The 20,036-nt window shown below is 29.4% G+C and overlaps 1 pseudogene; it reads left to right on the top strand.

The window, feature by feature from the left end:
* LOC131182102 (putative disease resistance protein At1g50180) overlaps nucleotides 1–19,674 on the top strand; it is a 72,224-nt pseudogene extending 52,550 nt beyond the window's left edge.
* The last annotated feature ends 362 nt before the right edge of the window (nucleotides 19,675–20,036 follow it).

The raw sequence follows: 20,036 nt of genomic DNA, 5'->3' as shown, positions 1-20,036 counted from the left end.
AATATTTTCAAAATTAAATCTTATCCATACTAATCATAATTATCTCATCAATTCGAATATCCTCTATATAATTCAATTTCATATTCATTTCCATTCATTCTCAACTCATATATGATAATTTTCAATCTTCATTAATTTACATGAGATACAATTTAATTACATATGAATTAATCAATTTAAAAATTTACATCACATAAATATTACTTCCAAATTCTTAATTTACATTACAACATACGAATTACAACATACGAAATATTTATACATACGAAATATTACATAAAGTGATATACATGGGCCCTAGCTACATGCATTGCTGAGGAGGTGACAACCTTTGACACTCTGCAGATCTGGACTTCCAAAATTTCCAGTCAAATGTCCATTGGGTTTTAGCTTCAGTACCTGCGCGAAGGAAATAATTCCATCGCGCTAAGCATTGCTGCTTAGTGGTGCAATAATATAACAAGGAAATAATATATAAATAAGGATAGAAACAAAACATAATTCGGATAATTAAGATTCATTTATACTTCACATGCGGTTTCTAAAATTTAATATGTTTTATCATAGTTTAATCTTCTTTAGAAGTGTTTATTTCGCCAATGTACAGTAATAATGTACAAAAAAAATGATCTAAAAATAATAATTTATGCTTATATTATTATGTAAGTCACATTTGCAATATTTATTTATGTTATAATTTTCTTTGCTAATCTTTTAGCATTTTCTCAATACTTTCTAGATTGTCTCAGATTATCTCATAATAAGTAAATTTTAATATCGGTCCAGTTCATTTCGATTCTTTCTAATAAATAACTATTCTAATTTATTTTAGGTCATCTTACTCATTTATTTTATTTAATTCCTAATATTTTTAATTGCTAATATTCTTAACTTATTTCAATAAATTTTACTGCCCAAGTAACCTATGATAGAATGACTAAACTGGATAACGGGTCATTGGCACTGGACACCATGGTGCCTCGGGCCATCATACCATGGGACACAGAACGTCAACCACGTATGCAGTCAATATGGCTAAAAAGCCATGATAACACATAATCGGGCATAAAAGCCATGAATGTGGGCATAAAGCCATAAATGCGGCCATAAAGCCATGAGTGCAGGCATGAAGCCATGAACACAGGCATAAAGCCTTTCGTAGTACTGCTAAAATAATACCCTATTGGCATGTCAATCTATCCAATCTGACACACTTGTCTAGGCGATACATGGGCACATTAATACCATTAAGAGTTTATATGTTTCATCATTTCATTATATTTTTCATTTATATTTTTTATAGCATTCTAATTTTGTTTGTAGTGGAAGCATAATTTCCAAATTCACATTTCTAGGTAATTTATGCATTCATTGTAATATTCATAATAATTACAATTCACATTCATTTGATTTCACGTACCATTTACATTCAAAACATCTTTCCTTTCTCTCTTGATGGGAGCCTAAATCCTAAATGACACTTTTATCTCATTTATACATTCAACAATCTATTCATGTAAAGTACATTTCATACTTCAAGTTGCATTGCTAATATATTATGAATTCCATTGGTGTTGGGAGTATAAGTCTCAATTACCTATTCACAAGATTTTTGGTGTTCATTAAGTCATTCAAATTCACCAATTACAATATATATATATATATATATATATATATATATATATATATATATATATATATATATATATATACACATTACTCATAATGACTTCTTTAATTTCTTTTATTATTTCTAATGTCTTGAAGATTACTATTCACATATTACTATTCACTCAAATTATTGACTTTTCATATATAATAGGTGTGTTAATTCCAATTGCACTAAGATCCCACATTTTGGGTTCTAAATTTATTGGCATTGACTGCCAATTGCAATTCAAAGCCTTCTAAAAGTATTTCTAAATTTTTAGTTTTTATGTCATACGTTTACTGTTTCATTGGTCTATGCTAAAGTGAGAATTTGGCTAATCTTTCTTCATAAAAGTTATTCCTTTATGTATCTAGTTTAATTTATTTTTTTGAATCACTTCATTTGAAGTTTTGTAGCTCGAGTTATAATCAAATAACCATAACTGGTTCATTTCCTAGTTCTGGTTCCTTAACTAGGCAGATTTTGTAGTTACATTTTACAAATTTTATTGACCAAGTTTCAGTCACATTTAGGTCTAGTGCTCTTCATAGAATTTGTTTCCCTATGTCTTATAGTTACTCAAAATTTTGAATCACAATTTTTCCAGTTTTGTATAATTTATTATACTAATTTAATTGGCCTAGACTCCAGTACCCTGTGTCTTCAGGGTCCAGGTTTAAGTCAGTGATTGCAAGTGGATTTTTAGGGTTCTTACATTCATAATTTGAAGAAAGTTCTTAAAACAAAGTTAGAGCCTTGTGTCTTAGGTTTCTGAAAAGGTATGTCTCATCCTAAATGGAGTTTTCTTGTGAAAGATATGCTATAAATACTAATCCAGGGTCAGATGGAATTGGGTAAATTTCCAGGTTTGGATGTACCAAGTTCTTTTAAGCATTTGACCAAATTCCTTTAGGTCCTAGGTTTTGGCCAAAAGACCAATATTGTAGACCTATGTCTCATAAAACTTTTTCCATTGGTTTTATTGCATTTGGATTTTTATGGACCAAGTTATGGCCATTTTGCCAAAGCTGGTCAAGTGAGCATTAGTCCAGGAAATTCTGGGCAGAACGGTTCTGTTCAGTTTGGTGACCTCACTTGGGCCAACAGTTTCATTTGGTTAGAGGAATTTCTGGGCTTGGTGTTCTTAATAAAAGTTGTAGTTCTATGTCTAATCTTTCCAATGACACAAAAATCAAGTCTTTTGGACCTGTCTAGAGGAAGTTATGGCCAAATGAATATGTACTGTTCATTTGGTCAATTTTCTGGGTTCAATGTTTAGACATCCGGATTGGGACAGAAAATTGGTCAACTTATAGATAGAATTTGGGCTTGGTTTCTTCATGAAAAATAGAGCATTTTGTCCTAGGTTTCATCTCCAATTGGTCTCACACCAATTGGAGCAACACAACTCTAATTATAACTCAAACAATACACTGGACTCAAAGGTCTGAATTTCCTGCATAAGAATCAACACTCCCAAATTCAATTCTCCCAACTCCACAAACTTCATTTGACCTTCATGGCACTTCTAATGATCATTAAATCATCCAAACATCATCAATTTCAAGACACACATCAATTTCCCCAAAGCTAGTTCAAAAACCCTAACTCACATTCCTCAATTCATGTAAACACATGCCAATCAATTTGTTCATCACAATTACTCATCAAAATCACTAATAAACACAAATAATTTCATCAAAACCATCAAACCACAACTCTTATCATGGCTACCAAAATTTAGTAATTTCCTATCCCTATGAATTTCTTTTAATTTCATATCAATCTAACTTAATTTAGCAAGCTTGTCATACTTAGAAAAGAAATAAAAATAAATTAGTGCACTAACCTCTTTTAACCACTTTCTTGGCTTGTTAAAACTTTGGATTTTCTTCACTTTATAACAATCAAAAGCTTTCTCTTAGTATGGGGACTAACTTTAGTGAAGGCAAACTAGGGTTTTGAGGTGAAGAAAGCATGGAAATCAAGCTTAAAGCTTGATGAAAATGGAGGAATTAATGGATGGTTGGCTACTTGAGGGAGAGAAAGTGAGAAGATGAGCTGAAATTTTGTGTATTTATCTCTAATTTTATCTCTTAAATAAATTTGTTAAATGGTGATTGGTGGAAAGAATTTAATTGCATCATGCTTACACATGCATGATGTCATTATTAAACTTTTTAATTTTATTTTCTTTTCTTTTATTTTCTACTCATTTTTAATTAAATTTTTAGCAATATTTATTCACATTTTAGACTATAATAATTATTTACTTAACTGGACAAGTCGGCAAAAAATCATCTCTGAAGACGAAATGACCAAAATGACCTCTGTTTGGCTTATTGAGCCAAAATCGTCTATACTGATTGAAAAATTTTCCTAAGCCTTTTCTTGGAATTCTAATGCTATAGAAACCTCAATGAATCTTCTCTGGAGCCTCAAAAATTATTTCATGAATTTTCCCCTGGATTTAGGGCTTCTAGCTGTGAAGACCGCAACTTCCCACTAGGTTACCCATCGCTAGGGCACCGGCTCATTTAACTTGGTTGTATTTTATTTTTAAAATTTTTTCTACATTTTTCTTGTTAGTATTTGATTTATTTATGATTTCTCACTCTAGTCTAAATATTTTTCCAGACGCTCTAGCTATCCGGACCGACACCAGTCACCGGAACAGTAGAATGTACGGAATTGCTATAGTAAGGGTATTACACTCTGGACTCATGGTCCATGTTGATTTTAATTTCTATATTTACTTTTTCTATCATTAACCTCTGGATTCAAGGCCTATGTTGATTTTATTTTCTGTCATTTACCTTTTCATGTTTTCAACCACTAGACTCAATGTCTATGTTGATTTCAATTCTGGCATTTAATTTTCATGCTACCCACCTTTAAATTCAAGGTCCATGATGATTTTATTTTCTACTATTTATTTTTCATTTCAACAGGCTCTAGACTCAAGGACCATGTTGATTTTATTTTTCTGTAATTTTTTGTGTATCAAGGTAATTTATTTTCATATTCATCAACTTCTCAAGTTTATTTTATATGTCAATAGTGAGTTGCATTTTCTTTTCATATTTCAACCTGCCAACTTTTGCATCTCAAATATTTTGGGGTTTGACTTAGTGTTATGTTTCACCCATCCAAAATATAAGTCTATGTCGTCACATGTTTCCTATTTGAAAGAAACTCGAAATTCCTTTTTTTCATTTCCTCTAGCTGAAAACATGTAAAGAGGGGTAGCTGTAGACACTATATTTTGTCCAGGCATTTTAATAAAAATAATAATAATCAAATTTTGATTCTTTCTCTATGGCAATACAATTGTTAATTTTAAAACAAATTTAAGTTCCAATTATCAAATTAAACCCACCTTCAATTTTAATTTTCTTTTGAGCCTAATAAAATTTTAATTTGAAATTTATTTTAATTTTCCTTTTCATCTCCAATTCTTAATTATATTATTTATTTATTTATTAAGAAAAAAGTTCTAATTTTAATTAAAAATAATAATAAAATATACTTGTGTACCAATTTTAATCTTGACAATCAACTTCATGAAAAATTAATTTTAGAAAAATTGAAGAAAATTAGTAAAGTTGTTTCAATTAATCCCAATCCTTAATTTTCTTTTTAACTTTATTTCTTAGCCATTAGATTTAGGAGAATAAAAATAAATTTAATACTTTTAATCCTAACCTTTAATTTTCTTAGTGTTTAATTTCCACCCTTAGATTAGGAATTAGTTAAAGCATTTTGTACCTTTTAATCTTGACCCTTTATTTTTGTAAGAATTAATTTAGACCTTAAGATTAAAAGGTGAAAAATAACAAAAATAATGCAAAGTGATCTTAGCCATCCATTTTCTTAGAGTCTAATTTTAGACCCTTGGATTAAGAGTTAGTCAAAGTAATTTTGTACACTTTAATCTAGCCCCTTTATTTTTGTAAGGATAAATCTAAACTCTTAGATTAAAAAGTAATAAAATAAAATAGTCTCAAATTAATCATAGCCATTAAATATTTAGGGAATCAATTTTGGACCATTAGATGTAAAGTTTGTTAAAGGGTAAAAAGACAAATTTAGTACTCTTTAATCTTGACCCTTGATCTCTTTTGTAAGGATAATTTCCCCAACATTGAATCAAAATTAGTTAAAGAGATAAAAACAAAATAATGTACAATTTAATCTTAGCCCTTACTTTTTGTAAGGATAATTTTAGGCCATTAGATTAAAAAGAAATAAAAAAAAAAATTAGTACTTATCAATCTTAGCCTTTAACTTTTTTTCTCTTAATTTTTGGCCTTTAGATTAAAAAAAATAAATTAATTAAAAAAATAAAAATAAAATTTAAACCTTTACATGCCAACCATGCATTTTTTTCTCCTTAAATCCACACTCTTTATTTTAGGGTTTTGAACCCTCTATAAATACCCAATTATTGTTGTTACAAAGGGGGAGGAAGTTTCAGAAAAGTGGTCTTCTTGGAGCATATGTGTATGTGTGTGTGTGTGTGTATATATATATAAAGGGAAATCCAAAACATTTCTATCATTTTCGTTGTACCCTCTCCTTTGCCTTCTCATTCTCTGGCCAACACCACTCTTATAGGCAGTCTTCGATCAAAAATCAATTTCCACTCTTGAATGAAGTTGTTAGCATAATTATAGCAATTAGCATAATTATAGCAATTAGATTAATTACTGTAATTATGCTAATTGCTATAATTATGCTAACAGAAGTCTTCCATAAAAATTAGTTTCCTTTTAATCTTTAATGCTATTTCTTCCCACAAAATCAAAAAACCTAGTTAGTTCATCACCTCATTGTTCCCTCTTTTCCTTGAAATCAACAAATCCATTTTTGCACAAAACAAAGTAGGGATAGATCTATTGTGAAGCTTGGTTCGAAAACATCATGTTCTTCATTCCAAGTCGTCTTTTGTGGTGTGGGTAAAGACAAAACTATAATCTTATGTCTTTTCAAATTTTTTTTAAGTCATTTTTTTTCTCTCATTTGGGTACTGATTTTCTAGTTGAGTTTGGTTAATAAAATGGGCTTTATTTTAGTTTCATGAATCCTTATTAAATAATTCTCTGTAGATATGTATATATTGCGAATGTCTTTAACGTGGCTTAATATTGTCAATTTGAGAATGAAATTTTATGTTGTTCTAGCTTTAGGATTGAATTTGGAACTTGATTTGATTGGCAATTTTTGAGATTCTTATGTACCAATGTTTTGCACTACCTTCATTCATAATCGTTTAATTGATTTAGCATGATTTTTGCTCGTAGATCTCTATAATTTCTTATGAGTGCTATGTGCTTGTAGATGCATCCAAGTGGTTATGCTTCTGTTATTTTGAAAACTTGAATCCATGCTTTGTTGGCTTGTTGGGAAAGAATACTTAAAATGCAATTGGGTATATGAATGAAAGTTGGGTAGTTCATTTATTAAGAAGATAATCAACTATAATGTTGTTTCATTTTCTGATGTTTTTAGTGAAACTTAACAATCGGTCTAGATGTTTTGTATCAATAGTGCCTCCTTGCTAATAAGACTGAGGGGTGAAATATTAGTGAATACTAAGGCTTTGAAGTGTAATAATCACAGTAGACACCTTAATATCATGGCCTTTACTATTGTAATATTTAAGCTTATAGATTATCTTTGCACTTACATCTGCGTTAAAGGTGTATTAGTATGCTAGATAATTATTTAAGGAGACATGTGATGCTTTTTTTTTTTTAAACTTTAACATTCTCTCGTGGCTGCTTTAAAATTGTATTAGGCATTATCAAAGAAAAGGTACTTTTATTTCATTGTTTGTCTTGTCTTATATGTCAATGCTAATAATAATTATAATAATTCTAGAATTAAATTCATATGAATTTTAATTGATAATTTGTCTTAAATTAGACCACCATTTTGGGATAAATTAAATTGATACCCTATTAATTAAATTTATCAATTTTTATATTAATTATCAATTTAATTGTTGAGTCTTATTTTAGTAATTTCTTTTTCTCAATAAATTAAACTAATTTGGCTCTTAAAGTGTTATTTGGTTATATTTAATGGTGAAGTATTGAGTGGCTGAGGGAGTAGCACTTTAACTATTATACTTGGAATTGGAAAACAAATTTTGGTTTAATGGCAACTTTGTCTTAAACCATTAAAAACAATTAATAAGATTAAAAAAAATTAAAATACCTTCTTATTTTTTTGGTTTAACGGCAAGTTTGTCTTAAGTTATTCAAAATATTATTGAAACATAACCTGTTTATGCTATTGGGTTCAAGGGAGAGTCCTTCATTGAACTCTTAAAATCTTTTTTTATACATAAACATGCTCTTTTATACTCTTGGGTTCAAGAGAGAGTCCTTTCTTGAACCCTTAAAATCCTTTTTTTTATATATAAACATACTCTTTTTGTACTCTTGGGTTCAAGAGAGAGTCCTTCCTTGAACCCTTAAAATGTTATTATTTTTTAAACATACTCTTTTTGTGCTCTTTGATTCAAAGGAAAGTCATTTCTTGAACCCTTAAAATCTCATTTTTATTTAAACATACTCTTTTTGCACTCCTAGGTTTTAGGGAGAGTCCATCCTTGAACCCTTAAAATCTCATTTTTATTTAAACATACTTTTTTTTCTTTTTGCTCCTAGGTTCAAGGGAAAGTCCTTCCTTGAACCCTTAAAATCCTATTTTTATTTAAACATACTCTTTTATGTTCAAGAGAGAGTACTTCCTTGAACTCTTCCCAGAATCCTATTTTTATATATTTTTTATGCTCTTGGGTTCAAGGAAGAGTCCTTCCTTGAACCCTCCCTAAATTTACGTTTATAAAAAATACAACAATTTCATGTTCTTGGGTTCAAGGGAAAGACTTTCCCTAAACCTATACTAAAGTTTTATTTTATCAAAATATAACTTTTTCTTATTTTCTTTGGTTCAAGAAACAGTCTTTCCTTGAACTCATCCAAAATTTTATCTAAGCTTGCCCTTTCTTCTATTCATGGGCTAAAGTTTTATTAAATATAACATTCTCCTATTTTTGATTCAAGGGAGACTCCTTCTTTGAACCTTTCCCAAAATTTGAATTTAAAGCATTTTTTTCATTGTTTTATTTTTAAGAAAATTTCCATTAACTCATACCCACCATTCTTCGAAATTTGATTTTAAATTTTGCATTTAATAATTTCTCACTTTTGAATAATGCTACATAAATATTGACTTTAATTTTAAAAATGGTCTAATATTTGCTTTTGATTAAGTTATCAAATATTCGAATATGATTGTAATTAAATTAGTATAAAATAAATATTTAATTGGTTCGAGACCTAACTTTGGAATATAGCGCCTTTGTTAGTAGAACCTAATTGTACTGGCTATGTATTTTGTTTGTATTGAGGAGCGAGATGTATGTATAGATGTGCAGGCCAAAATGACATTTTTATGCAAGTTGATTTCTATTGAAAATTGGGTAATATTCAATTTTTAGGAGAAATTCTACCAGATTTTCAGTAAATTTGTAAGTAATAAATGTATCAAATGTGTTAATAATTTGATAAATTGAATTAATATAGATAAGGATTGACAGTTGATTATACTAATGATGGGACTTTGATTTGTTATTAGAGAGTCCTTATTAACGAATAAAACTCTTTAGGTATTAATCAACACATTTCCTTTAGAATTGAAGTTTCAATCGAAGGGAGTGAAAATCTAAGCTCATTTTAATTCAATTTTATTGATTTTTTTTTAATCATATAAGTAGCATGTATGCATTTTTATGAAATGTTTACTTCACACACGACACCCTCTATTATTTGGACACCGACAATAAGATTAATGATGGGTAAGCTGAGAGTCCTCATTACTCATTAGAAATCTCTAAGAACCAAATGATACATTTTTCAAAATTAGAGTCTTAATTTTGAGGAGGGGGGAATTTTATTAAAAAGAAATAAATCATATGCATGACATTACCGTATTACTTTCGACTCCATTTTAACAAAAATAAATTTTAATCAATTTGTTTTTTTACTATAAAAGGGAAATTAATATGATACTTTTGAATTTATTTTCTATAAAAATGATAAACAATCTTGCTTAAAGCCTGTTTTATCACATATTTTCTCAATAAAACCTAAACACATGTACTCGTTGGAAAATACTCGTTTTCTTTAAAAAAAATGAAATGAAATGGCTTAGTAAAATAAAACAAAGTAAAATGAAATGGCTTCTACTTCAACAATGGGATGAAAACAATAAAGAAGAAAAAGAAAATATATTTAATTTTAGTAAAATTTAAATTGCAAGTTTATTTTTTGCCTCCTCTTTTATTTTCAAACAAAATTTAATTTCAAGGACATTTAATTATCAACAAAGGTTTCAATGTCCACATTTTACTTACTTCTAATGCAAAATTTAATTTTTTCTCAAATGATTCAAGATTTACATTTTTAATTACCTTATAGTTTTTGTGTATAAATTTATTACAGTTTTTTTTTTATTGTCAAACTTAGAAGCCTCATTTTTTTTTTAAAAAAAAAAAAGGGACATTCTTTTATGTTAAAATTAATAATCTCTAATTAAACATTTTTTTAAATTACTTAAAACCTAAATTGTTTTAAGAAATATATATAAAAATAAAATAAATAAAAAATAATAATAATAAAATGGAGTCAAAATTCACTTTTAGCTTACTTTTGTATTTAACTTTCCCTAATAGCGAACCAGTTAGTGTTCTTGCTTTTATGCAGCTTATCTTTTATAGGGCAAATACAAGGAACCAATATCATAATTTAAACTCTAATAAAATTATAGGTATTAAATTATTATGAACACACTTTTAAATTTACCTATCCTATTAAGGGATGATGTGAAGTACCTAACACTTTCCCTATACGTGTACAGACTCCATATTCTAGATTTCTAGATTAGAAGTGGAAAACATTTTTTTTCTAAATTTTTAAAAATTAAAAGGTTTTCTTAAATTTTTCCTCAAAATTAAAGTGATAACTCCTCACTTTCCACTTCAATGAGAATTGTCTGGAGACTGTAAAACCCTGGTGACATACCATTGCTTCAACTAATTTATGTATGCAATTTTATCTTCATACAAAATGGTTGGAATTTCCTTTTCGGCAAGTAGACCACACGCACTTATAATATGCTAAATCATTGTTCAGAACCAAACACATTCTCAGCTTGCTTCATGAATTGCTAAAATTTCTACATGGTTAGAAGAAGTACTAGCAATAGTTTGCTTTTTAAAACACCATGAAATAACTATACCTCCACATGTAAATAAATAGCACGTCTAGGATCTACCATTATGTGGATTAGATAAATAACTTGCAAATGCATAACCAATCAAATCTGATTTGGACATGTTAGTAAATTATAAAACCATATCCATTGTTCCTTGAATATATCAAAATATCTATTTAACTCCATTCCAAAAGTAGAACTATATCTTACTAACAAATTAACAGAAAAGGCTACATCAGGCCGAGTATGATTAGTGAGATATATTAGTGCCCTGATTACACTAAGATATGGTACTTTAGGACCAAGAAGTTCTTCATTATTTTCTCAAGGACAGAAAAGGTTCTTTTTCTCATCAAGTAACCTCACAACCATTGGTGTACTTAATAGATGTGATTTATCCATATAGAATCATTCTAATACCTTAATTATATAAGTTGATTAATGGACAAAAATGTCATTTTTCAAATGCTTAATCTGAAAGCCGAAACAAAACTTTGTCTTCCCAAGGTCTTTCTTCTCAAATTTTTTTTTTCAAAAACTCTATAGTTTTGGAAAGCTCTTCAGGAGTTCCAATAATATTTAAATCATTAATATAAACTGCAATAATGGCAAACTCATGATCAAATCTTTTTATAAAGACACATGGACATATAGGATCATTTTTATAACCTTCTTTTAACAAATATTCACTAAGATGGTTATACCATATACAACCAAATTGTTTTAAACCATGTAGTGCTCTTTGCAATTTGATAGAATAAAGTTCTCAATAATTTGATTTTTGTGCTTTAGGCAACTTGAATCCTTCATGGATTTTCATATAGATATCTTTGTCAAGTGAGCCATATAAATAGGCAGTCACTACATCTATTAGATGCATTTCAGTGCTTTCATAAATTTCTAGACTAAGCAAATATTTGAATGTAATTGCATTTATTAGAGGAGAATATGTATTTTCATAATCAATGCCAGGTCATTGTGAAAAGCCTTGTGGAACAAATTGTGTTTTATATCTCATGATCTCATTTTTCTCATTTTGTTTTCTCACAAATATCCATTTGTATCCCATTGGCATGACATCTTTTGGTGTTTGGACTATAAGTCCAAAAACTTTACATTTTTCAGTGAATTTAATTCTGCCTTGATTGCATCATTCCATTTTAATTAATCATTTATATGTCTACATTCTTCTATAGACTTAGGTTCTTGATCCTCATCATCTTTTACAATATTAAGCGTTATATTGTATACAAATATATTGTCAACAACTATATCTTTTTGGTTCCATCTTTTTCCAAATGTGGCATAATTTATTGACTCTTCATTTTCATTGATTTCAATTGCCGGAATTTCTATTGGAAATTTATTAGTTATTTCTTGGATCACTTCTGAAGTTTACTCTTCTTTAGTTTTCACTTCTAAAGTTGCACCATCTTGAATTTTTGCTCCTTTTCATTTTTGAGGATTTTTATCTTTAGAATCAATAGGTCTACCATGCTTCAGGCATGCCATAGACTCATTAGCAGTAGCAGTTTGTGCAATTTGTCCTTTAGGGACTTCAATTCTAATAGGAGCATTTGCAGTTGGTATATGAGATTTAGTTACTCTCTTTAGGTCAGTAAATGTATATGGCAATTGAGTTGCAATATTTTGCAATTGAATTGTCTTTTGAACTTCTAGTTGATACTACCTTGTGTGAGGATCAAGATGTGATAATGATAATTCATGTCATGTAATTTCTTTTCTAGTTACTTATTCTTTCCCCTTAATGTTGGGAAAACTAATTCATCAAATGAAAATCGACAATTCTAGCTATAAATAAATCTCCTGTCAAAGGTTTTAGATATTTGATTATAGAGGGAGATTCATACCCGCCATATATTCCCAACCTCTTTTGAGAACCATCTTAGTGCATTATGATGGAGCAATTAGAACATCCAAAAATTCTTAGATGGGAAATATTTGGTTCCTTACCAGAAACCAACTCTAATAGGGAGAACTTATGATAAGTTATTGGCCTAATGCGTATAAGTGTTGTTGCATGTAAAACAATATGTACCCATACAGAATAGGGAGTTTTATTCTCATAAGTAATGGCCTTGTAATCAATTGCAACATTTTAATACATGATTCTGCCAAACTATTTTGTGTGCGAACATAAGTAACAGGATGTTCAACACTTATTCCAATTAGCATGCAATAATCATTGAATGTGTTAGATGTAAATTCACTAGCATTATCAAGATAAATTATCTTAATTAGATAATCTGGAAAATGTGCTCACAAGCGAATTATTTGTGCAAGTAATCTTCTAAATGCCAAATTGCGAGATGATAATAAGCAGACATGCGACTATCTAGTTGATGCATTAATTAAAACCATAAAATATCCTAATCTTTCAACAATATAATGCCAAATCTGGTGATAATATGTATATATATTTTTTAATAATAGTTTTGTTATTTTGCTTAGCCATATGAAGACATGAAATTAATTCAAAATATTTCTTAAAACCCTTTTTATGGTATTGCTATTGTAGGCGCATATTTGAGGCATAAAAAGTAGAGAATGTTTTCTTCCATATTAGTAATTTGTTCTCCACATATTTTAATTAAGAACTGATTCATAACTGAGTTATACTCAGCAAACTCTTTTAGAGTTCAAGTAAATCTTTTACTATAAGATATTTAACTGTCACCACTTCTGGTGGTTATATTTTTTTTTTTTAATTATTTTAGAGTCCAAGTGAGTCTTTTATTGTAAGATATTTAACTGTCACAAAATAATAATAATAATGAAAGAAATATGAATTTTAATATATAATATCCGTGACAAATAGTTCTTGCCCATAATATCAAGAGTCACAAGCTCAAGTTTTGACAAATTTAACATACTATCATAAAGAATTCATGAAACAATTGTTATAATAAAAGATCAACAACAAAATAACCTTAGAACACTACTAATAATTTTTTGATTTGCATAGCAATATTTCCTTCTAGTTAGGTTATCGTAAACCACAAGCTGTTCAATTGTTCAACTTTAGTGCTTTTGAAACCAAAAGACTATCTTAGAATAAAGAGAGCATAAGGCTAAAGAATAAATTTATAAGAAAGAAAGATTTATGAAAGAAGACTAAAATAAAACTTAGAAGAAAGAGAGAAAAGTATTCAGAGAGAGAGAGAGAGAGAGAGAGTTTGTCTTCTTTCATTTCATTCAAGTATACAAAATATCATATAAACTACCTTAATTTATAGGTATATAACTAATAAGAGCAATTTTTGAATACATTGGAAGAGTATAAAAAGTATTGCATGATGAAGGATATAGGAAGAATTTGAAAGACTTGTATGAAAAGGTTTAGGAGTTAATAATGCAAATGGACATCCGCATTTAATATATTCACGATAAAAAATTATTTTTACATTGCTAAGTGATGTAGTTAAAATAGTTCTCTCCTATAAACAGGTAAATAGAAGGTATTGAAATACTTTTTTTTTATTATTCTTTGACTAAAAACTCGGCCCTCTTATTCTATTTCTGCTAATTCTCATTTTCTTCTCTTTTAAAAATATTGAAATTCTAAAATTAAATGATATATTTATTTTTTTTATAAAATTTTTTTATTTACAAATATATGCATTAATAATAAATATTCTTCCTTTTTTTTCTTGTGCTTTGTTTTACAAGCTGATTCTTTTGAGTAATAAAGCTAAATTTTGCTTAAAAAAATAAAGTATTAAAAAAATAAAGTAATAAAATTTTCACATGTTTTAAGTTTTACTTCCATTTTAATTTTTTTTTTATTTTTATTAATACGCCTGCTTTGATATAAATTAAAATTGTGCCCCTTTTTCCTTCTACATGCTGCATTGTAGTTCATTCCTTGCATTGAAAGTTTAGAAATAAATTCATAAATTTATATGGTGATTCTATCAAATAATTTTTAATATAAAGTATTCATAACAATCTCCAATAAAAGAATTTCAATATTTAATTTAGGTTATAAATAAATAATTTTACTTTAAATTTAATGCCATAGGAAAATATAATAACTATTGGAGATATAGACACACATGTTGATTTATTCATTATATAAATTTGTGATTTAATTTTTTTTATGTAATATTCTTTTTATTTTTTTATATGTAATATTATATTATCATAATATATTATTTTTAATAGCTAATTAAATTTTAGTTATTCATTAGTATAGTTGTACTTTACTTCTAATTAAAGTTAGTTCAAAATTATTCGAAAATAAAATTAAGAAATTTTATAATTTTAGTAAATTAAAATATTATAAATAAAACATAATACTCGTTATGCATAGTTGTGATTTAACTTTTTAATATGTAATTTTCTATTAATTTTGTATATAATATAATATTACTATATAATATATTAATTTTCAATAACAAATTTTTAATACGCTGCGTTCGAATTTTTTTATTTAAGAATATAAATAATAAAAAATTGTAAAAATTCCTTTTTCAATATAATAAAGTTCATTCATTTAGATTATAATGTTTGAAATTTTTTATTTAAACATTTAATGTACTACTAACTCTAAATGAATATTATGAAAATGCTCATAAATATTATTTTGTAATATTTTAAAATAATGTTAACAATACATACTTTGTAGTTTTTAAAAAATACATATTTTGATGATAACAATAGTAGTATTTATAATGAAATAATAATAGGTCAATTAAAAGTATTTATTGTTCTAACGTAGTAGTGTTTATAATAAAAAAATATATATGTATAGAAAATACTTACAAATATTACTAAAATAAATTAACGTGCTAAAATCCTTTACTATTTTTTAAAAGTAGTGTTCATATATAAAAATTAATAAAGATGTAAAAAAACATTTGTTATCAATTTTCTTTATAATGTATGCATTTTAGTTCCTATTGAAATAATTTTAATATATTATCACTAAGTATAATTGTTATGAAAATAATATTAAAATTTTAATTTACTCTCATAAACTTGCTATGGCATGTTAGATTGACTTTTTTAAGACAAATAAAATTAAAGGAGTTTATTTTAATTGAAGTTGAGTGATACTTAAGTAGAAGGATGCAATTAGCTCAATATTCTAGCATCGCTTCAAGTAAGCAAGGTTTCTTCATGTTTCTTTCTACTTGAAAAACGTTATGGTTGTGTTCTAAGGAGATTGATTTCAGTTCCTTTTGTTTCTGTTCAATATTTCAATTTTTCAAACAATTGTTCATGAATGCCACTAACAAGAACCTTACCTAAAATTGATAGAAAGTAACAAGACTGCTACCGTTACAAAGGAATAAAAATGTTTCAATGTGAAAGAATCTTGATTTGTGGTTGAAATTGAAAGCTTTAAAAAAATGTAGAATTGAAAGGGCTGATTCACTTGTTATTGTCTAATATTAGTGTAGAATTTCTTAACATTGAAACATCACGGGTACCGATACGGAGGCTCCAGTTAGAGAAGTAGAGCACATTAGGTTAGAGGATAGAAAGAAAAAAAGTGGTAGACCTAAATTGACTTGGAGGAGAGTAGTACAACATGACTTAGAAGCATTACACATTTCTAAGGATTTAACCCAAAATCGTTCAGAGTGGAAAAAGCGAATCCATATAGCCGACCCCAAATTTTTGAGATAAAGGTTTAGTTGAGTTGAGTTGAGTTGAAACATCACGGGTACCGATAACTACATTATTAGAAGAGATCACTTCTAATCTGAGCATCTATTCCAGTTTAAGAGATCATTTTTAATCTTTTTCCAGATGTCATGATTGAAAATATAATTCATTTCTTCACGATTACGAATTTGCTTATGTTTATGTCTTCCATGTGATAGTGCCACTATCTAACAATTGTAAGAGAAATTCCCCTGATCTTTACATTCTCGATGCAATGGTTCCAGCCGGCACAAACAATCTCTCTTCTTCATAAGTTAGCTTTCTGGTAAGATAACTGTGATGTGATAAATAATAATAGTAAGGAAGGCTACAAACAAAATTCCGAATCCTGAGCATATCATCCAACTTTTGGAATTTTGTTTATAGCCTTGCTTACTATCATTATTTATCACGTGTCAGTTCTCATACCAGAAGACAACTTATGAAGGACAGAGTAATTGTATGTATCCTGCTGTAAGTATTGCATAGAGATGTAAAGATCAATCAAATTTCTCTTCCTATTACAAGATGCTGGCACTATCACATGGAAGAGAGAATAAAGAGAATATATACATTATTTCAGAGTAATTATATCTCAATTAATAATAAATAAATAAAACAATAAATAGATGAATCTGTAATAAAAATGAGTAATTTTTTTTTGATATATACACACAATTAATTATTAATTTCTATTTTAGTTCAATTTATGACGAGTTTCATTTAAAAATACATAAATATAAATTTTTATTGATGGAATGTGTGTATAATTTAGAATAAATATGCAATTAATTTGTTATATAAGGATGATTTTTTTTTTCACCAAGGGAGTTTGACCTGACAGCTGGAGGTTGTAATTAAAAAATAGATTTTTATTATGTGTTATTTAATTTCAAAGTAATTTTTCCTATATGTATTTATCTTCAATCTTAAAAATAGTATTTAGAATAGTTTTTTTAGATATAATTAATTTTGAACTTAGAGTTTCTCATAGTCTTAAAAATGACTTCGATATATATATATATATATATATATATATATATATATATATATATATATATATATATATATATATATATATTTCAAACAATAAATTTTATTATTATTTTTTTTCATTGCAATCAAATAAGTTTGAAAATTAAATAAAAAATTCCACACGTACGTTATTGTCCACTAAACAAACCGCAAGGCAATGCTCCAAAAGTCACGCCCACACGAAGCTGTGCTCATTGCGGAAAGTAGTGAGAAATGTGACCCACCATTGTGGCATCTTGGACAGGATTAAAGCAGTGAAAAATTGGAAGATTTTCTCTTTTTCTGTTACTAGTGATGCATTGAAAGTGCCTGCCCACCTTCTAATCACATAACAAAGTTTAAGGAAAGATGAAGAAATCAGCTTAGAGAAAAAAAAAAAAAAAAATTACCACCATCAACCTCCTTTGATAAACAGATACCCCTGCTTATCCAAAACAGTGCAAACTCTTTACTTTTCATTTTTCCGTTCTTGCTAAGAAGTAGTAGAAGAAGAAGACTGGCCGAGGCTGTTGTTTCTGTGGCTGTTGAAAGAATTGCTGATTTGCCCATACCAAAAACAGTTTTTCTTGATGATGTGCGGGATGAAGTCGAGCGGTTGCAAGCTGAACTGAAGCGAATGCAGTGCCTCTTGAAAGATGCAGATGGCCATCAAGATCAAGATGAGCGCGTTCGCAACTGGGTTGCAGAAATTAGAGACCTCACTTATGACGCTGAAGATGTCATCGATACCTTCCTTATTAAAGTTACAAGGGGCAGAGGAGAAGGCGTACTTGGATTCAGGAAGAGGGCTCGCTTCATGTTCTCTAAGGCTTTCCATCTCCATGAACTAGGGACCCAGATCACATCTATCCGAGCTAAGATCGGAGATCTCTCGACAAGTTTGCAGACTTATGGTATCAAACTTATTGATGGAGAGGGGCCTAGTTATGGGAATGAGAAACAACAACGATATAGAAGATCGTATCCACATGCTGAGGAAGAGTTTGTCATTGGCTTGGATCCCGCAATAAGGGATGTTAACGCTCAATTGATGATGGAGGAAGAGCGAATACGTGTTGTTTCCATAGTTGGCATGAGAGGACTGGGTAAAACCACTCTTGCTAAGAAAATATACAATGACACTAAGCAACACTTCGATTGTTATTCTTGGAACTTCATATCTAAGAAATTCTCCATCAATGATGTTTTGGTTGGAATCCTGATGAATGTTGCATCTGGTAAGGATAAATCATAGCTGGAAAGGATGAATGAGGAAGAGCTGGTTAAAACACTTCACAGTACGTTGGAGGAAAAGCGTTACTTGGTGGTTCTTGATGATATTTGGACAACTGAGGCGTGGGATTGTTTGAAACCTGCTTTCCCAAAGGGTGAGAAAGGGAGCAAAGTCCTACTCACCACCCGTAATAGGATAGTGGCTTCACATGCCGATCCATGGAGCTCCCCCGTAGAACCACCTTTTTTGACAGATGATGATAGCTGGGAACTTCTCAATAGTAAAACATTCGCAAAAGACATCATGATGGAGCGCAGTTGCACACCAGCATTTGAAAAATTGGGAAGGGAAATGGTGAAAAAATGCGGAGGATTGCCTCTTGCAATTGTCGTACTTAAGAGGCTTATTGGCAACAAAGAAGTCATTGAACGAGTGGGAGGTGGTGCATGGAAGCCTTAATGCACAATTTGTCGAGTGGAAACAACATCACCAATATGGAGGAGTGTATGGAATATTAGCTTTGAGCTATCGTGACTTGCCTTTCCATATGAAACCATGCTTTCTCTATGTTTCTCAGTTTCCAAAGGATTGGGAATTTCAAAAAAGTGAATTGATTCGAATGTGGATGGCCGAAAGGTTTATATTGCAACCGCCAATAGAAGGAGAAGAGACCATGGAAGATGTGGGTGAAGGCTACCTGGAAAAGCTTGTGAGTAGATGTATGGTTCAAGTAAGCCAAAGAGATCACACTGGAATAGGCGTGAAAACTTGCAGAATTCATGATCTGGTGCGTGATATGTGTATTTCCAAGGCAAAGGAGGAGAATTTCGGGCAAATGACCGTACTAAGGCAACTCATAATGGAAAAATACCAGAATAGGCTAACACCAAAAAAAATTACCAAGAGGGGGCGGGTTGCAGTGGTCACAGCGTGGGACGTTATTCAAAATAGCGTCTGAACAAGGGACGCTATTATGAATGGCACCCGAAGCTTGGACGCTAATCATATTAGCGTCCGGAATGAGCCACTGCAGCACGCGAAGAATATTGCGTCCCATCTGCTCCGGATGCTAATTATATTAGCGTCCCGTGTCCTCCCGAGCCTCGCTGCAGCCTCCTCCCACCCAAGCCTGGCCTGCCGCAAGTCCAATCTGCGCAGGGAATCTTCCTGCACGCG

Source organism: Hevea brasiliensis, chromosome 8 (assembly GCF_030052815.1).
Source record: "Hevea brasiliensis isolate MT/VB/25A 57/8 chromosome 8, ASM3005281v1, whole genome shotgun sequence".
NCBI lineage: Eukaryota > Viridiplantae > Streptophyta > Magnoliopsida > Malpighiales > Euphorbiaceae > Hevea > Hevea brasiliensis.
Note: the sequence above shows the minus strand (reverse complement) of the source record. Positions and strands in the feature narration are given on the sequence as shown.